The sequence below is a fragment of the Triticum aestivum genome, chromosome 7B (genome assembly GCF_018294505.1).
Source record: "Triticum aestivum cultivar Chinese Spring chromosome 7B, IWGSC CS RefSeq v2.1, whole genome shotgun sequence".
NCBI lineage: Eukaryota > Viridiplantae > Streptophyta > Magnoliopsida > Poales > Poaceae > Triticum > Triticum aestivum.
The window spans coordinates 358,114,408-358,119,299 of NC_057813.1; positions in this window are offsets into that span (position 1 = coordinate 358,114,408).

Below are 4,892 nucleotides of genomic sequence, written 5' to 3' on the forward strand. Positions count from 1 at the left end.
TGATATGCATGAATGACCTATGTATAACATTCCAAATTGAAAATTTGGGATGTTACAAACCTACCCCCCTTAAGATGAATCTCGCCCTCGAGATTCGGGTTGGTCAGAAAATAGGTGCGGGTGGTCCTTGCGAAGATCATCCTCTCGTTCCCAGGTGGCTTCATCCTCGGTATGGTGGCTCCACTGAACTTTATAAAACTTGATAACCTTGCTGCGAGTTACTCGGCTGGCAAACTCAAGAATCTTCACTGGCTTCTCCTCATAAATCAAATCACTGTCTAGCTGAATTGCCTCCAAGGGTACGGTATCTCTTAACGGTATATCGGCCATCTCAGCATGACACTTCTTCAGTTGTGAGACGTGGAACACATCATGAACTCCTGATAGTCCTTCAGGTAATTCCAGCTTGTAGGCAACTTCTCCCATCCGTTCTAAAACACGATACGGTCCCACAAATCTCGGGGCTAATTTTCCCTTAACTCCAAAACCTTTCACTCCTCGCAAGGGTGATACTCGCAGATACGCTTTATCTCCGACTTCGTAAGTCACCTCCTTGCATATCGAGTCTGCATAACTTTTCTGCCTGGACTGAGCTAGCTTCAGCCTATCACAAATCAACTTAACCTTCTTCTCAGACTCTTTGATCAAGTCTGGTCCGAACAACTGTCGGTCTCCTATCTCATCCCACATCAACGGTGTTCTGCATCTTCGTCCATACAGAGCTTCGAATGGTGCCATCTTCAAACTGGCTTGGTAGCTATTGTTGTATGAGAACTCTGTGTAAGGCAAATTTTCATCCCAACTAGATCCATAATCTGGCGCACAAGCTCTCAACATATCTTTCAATATCTGGTTGACTCTCTCGGTCTGTCCATCTGTCTGTGGGTGAAATGTTGTACTGAACTCCAATCTCGTACCCAAGGTCTGATGTAACTGATTTCAAAACTTTGAAGTAAACTGCGTCCCTCTATCTGATACGATGCTCCTCGGAACTCTATGCAGACATACGATACTGGACATATATATCTTGGCCAACTTTGCACTTGTATAGGTGGTTTTTACGGGGATAAAGTGAGCCACTTTAGTCAAACGATCCACTACTATCCATATTGAGTCATATCCTGCCTTGGTCCTGGGTAGCCCGGTGATCAAATCCATGCCAAGTTTATCCCACTTCCATTCGGGTATCGGCATAGGCTGCAACAGTCATGCTGGCTTCTGATGCTCTGCCTTCACTCTCTGACATACATCACATACGGCTACATACTCAGCAATATCCTTCTTCATACCAGTCCACCAGAAACGTTCCTTCAAATCCAAATACATCTTGGTGTTTCCGGGGTGTATCGAGTATGGTGAGTCATGAGCCTCCTGAAGTATTAACTTCCTGATCTCTAGGTTATTGGGTACATAAACTCGGTCCTCAAACCATAAGATTTCGTGCTCATCCTCGCGAAAACCTTTGGCCTTTCCTTGGCTCATCTTCTCCTTTATCTCGGCAATCTCTTTGTCTTCCTTCTGAGCTTCTCGAATTTTGTTCAACAAGGTCGACTGAACCTCCATTGTTGCAACGAAACCTCTTGGAACAATCTCCAATCGAAGCTCCATGATATCCTCAGCTAACTCCTTTGGCAATCCCTTACTCTCAAGCATATTGGCATAACTCTTCCGGCTCAAAGCGTCTGCTAAAACATTGGCTTTTCTTGGATGATAGTGTAGCTTCATATCATAATCCTTTATAAGTTCCAACCATCTCCTTTGTCTAAGGTTCAGCTCCTTTTGCGTGAAAATATACTTCAAACTCTTATGATCCATGTACACATCACAACGGTTTCCAATAAGGTAATGTCTCCAAGTCTTTAATGCATGCACTACGGCTGCTAACTCCAAATCATGTGTGGCATAGTTAGCACTGGGGCTATAGTCAAACGTATCTTCAACTCCTGAAAACTTGCTTCGCAATCTTCTGTCCATTTAAACTTAGTATCCTTCTTCAATAGTTCAGTCATTGGCTTTGCAAGCTTGGAAAAATTCTCAATGAATCTTTGATAATATCCCACGAGTCCAAGGAAACTGCGGATCTCGCCAACTGAAGTGGGTGCCAACCATTCAGTGACCGACTGAACTTTGCCGGGGTCTACTGCTATACCCTCTCCTGATATAACATGCCCAAGAAATCCAACTTCCTTCAACCAAAAATCGCACTTGCTGAACTTGGCGTATAACTGGTGTTCTCTGAGTTTCTCGAGAACTAATCGCAAATGCTCCTTGTGCTCCTCTTCATTCTTCGAGTATACCATAATATCATCGATAAACACCACAACAAATTTGTCCAAATACTCCATGAACACTTTGTTCATCATACTCATGAAATAGTCAGGGGCGTTTGTCAGTCCAAACGACATGACCGTATACTCGTATAATCCATACCGCGTAGTGAACGCTGTCTTTGGTATATCGTTCTCTCGGATCTTCAACTAATGGTATCCTGATCGTAGATCAACCTTTGAAAACACCTTGGCTCCTTGCAGCTGATCAAACAGATCATTGATCATCGGTAGTGGATACTTGTTCTTAATCGTTACTTCATTCAAGGCCCGATAATCAACGACCATCCTCAGGGATTTATCCTTCTTCTTGACCAAAAGTACTGGGGCTCCCCAAGGCGATGAACTCCTTCGAATATAACCTTTCTCCAACAACTCCTTGATATGTTTCTTAATTTCCTCCAGATAGGGTCTCTTGGATATTGGCCCTGTACCTGGCAATAGCTCTATCAAAAACTCAATGTCTCGATCCGGTGGCATGCCTGGTAACTCTTCTGAAAAAACATCCGGGTAATCCTTTACTACAGGCACTTCCTCCTGCACAACTCCTGTGAGGGCATTTACTTGGGTCCTTCTAGGCACATGCCTCGATACATACTTAATCCTTTTCCCCTCCGGGGTGGTGAGATAAATTGACTTACTAGCACAGTCAATACTTCCTCCATACTTTGACATCCAGTCCATACCTAATATCACATCCAATCCTTGTGACTCCAAGATAATTAGGTCAGACGGAAAAACATGCATCCCAATGGTTAGGGGTATCTGGTTGCACCATCGGCTAGCCATATACTCTGCTCCAGGCGAGCTCGCTAAAAGAGGGGTCCTAGGTTTGGGTTGGTAGGTTATACTTATCCACGAATCCCCTTGATATGTATGAATGCGATGCACCAGGATCGAAAAGAATAAGAGTGGTAAATGACTTAACCAAAAACTTACCTATTACCGCGTCCGGCTGCTCTTCAACCTCCTCCACGTTAACATGGTTCACTTGTCCTTTGTTGAATGGATTAGACTTCTTCCCGGCGCTCCCATTTCCGTTTCCATTCCTTCCTTCAGGGCAATCATTTGCATAGTGCCCAGTCTTCCCGCACTTAAAGCAAGTAACTTGACTCAGGTCTCTCTTGGTGGGTGTGGCTGGATTGGAGCGATTCTGATTGTTGTTAGCTTCGTTCCCATTTCCATTCTTACCACCATTGTGGTTATGCGATCCTCCTCCAGTGTGATTGTGACCTCCATGGTTATGAACAAGTCCTCCCGAATTCGGGGTTAAGCGAGGCTTCTGCTGAGCTCCTGAGTTATACTTCCCTTGTTCATACTTTCTCTTACGGTTCTCAATCTACTGCTGCTTCCCTTCGATCATAAGAGCCTTATCTACCAACTCCTAGTAGTTGTTGAAGTTTGCCACCATCAACTGCATACTCATCTCATCATTCAACCCTTCCATAAACATCTCCTGCTTCGCGGCATCTGTGGCCACATCATCAGGGGCATAGTGTGATAACTTGCTAAAATCATCCACGTACTGGCCTACAGTACGGTTCCCCTGGCGTAAATTTCGAAACTCCCGCTTCTTCATCTGCATAGCTCTAGTGGAAACATGGGCAGTACGAAAGGCCTGTTGAAACTGAGCCCATGTGACAGTGTCGATAGGATAGGTGGCTGTGAAATTCTCCCACCATGCTGCTGCAGGTCCATCCAGTTGGTGTGCGGCAAAACACACCTTCTCCGCATCTGTGCACCCTGCGGTGGTCAACTCCCTTCCGATACGGTGTAGCCAATCATCAGCAACTATTGGCTCGGTGCTACTGGAAAACACCGGCGGCTGTAACCTTAGGAAACGGGCTAGGTTGTCCACTGGTGGCGGGTTGTTGTTGTTGTTGTTGTTGTTGTTGTTGTTGTTGTTGTCGTTGTTGCCCTGGTTCTGAACTAAGAACTGCATCAAAGCATTCTGCTGCTGGATCAACTGGATGAGCTCCGGTGAGAAAGTAAAACCGGTGTCACGTCTCGGAGGCATCCGATGGGTTTAAATGGAAGAGTTTAGAATAGAAAAAAGGTATTTAAAACAAAACATACGCTAGCCAACTCGACATCCTTCGTTGGTCGTTCGATCAGTGTTGACCAGGTCTTTTTTCGCGCGTTGGCTGTTCGATCGTCGCTGGAATTCAGCGTGCTCGTTTTTACCGATTGGTGGATCGTGGCGAGGGATGAGCGTGTGGGCCGGCGCTGTGGCCACTTGGATGGAAACGGCTGGGTCATTTTCGACCGGGTGAGCCTTTCCTCGCGCGCCCTGCGTCGCGCGTCCCGTGGCTTGCCTGGGGCTGGAGCGAGGAGCCCATTGGGCACGCCCGCAGCAACCCTAGCTCCCCATCCACAGCCACGCACTCCTCCCTCCTCCCTCTCACAGCCGCCACACCCCATTCCTCTCTTCCTCCTCCCTCCTTCCTGGATCCTGCCACCGCCACACCCACTGGTCTCCTCCTCTCTCCTTCCTGATCTCTACGTCGGCCGCAACGCGAGAGGAGCAGCGGCGGCGGAGATGCTCCCGGCCCCGCCTCTCGGTGC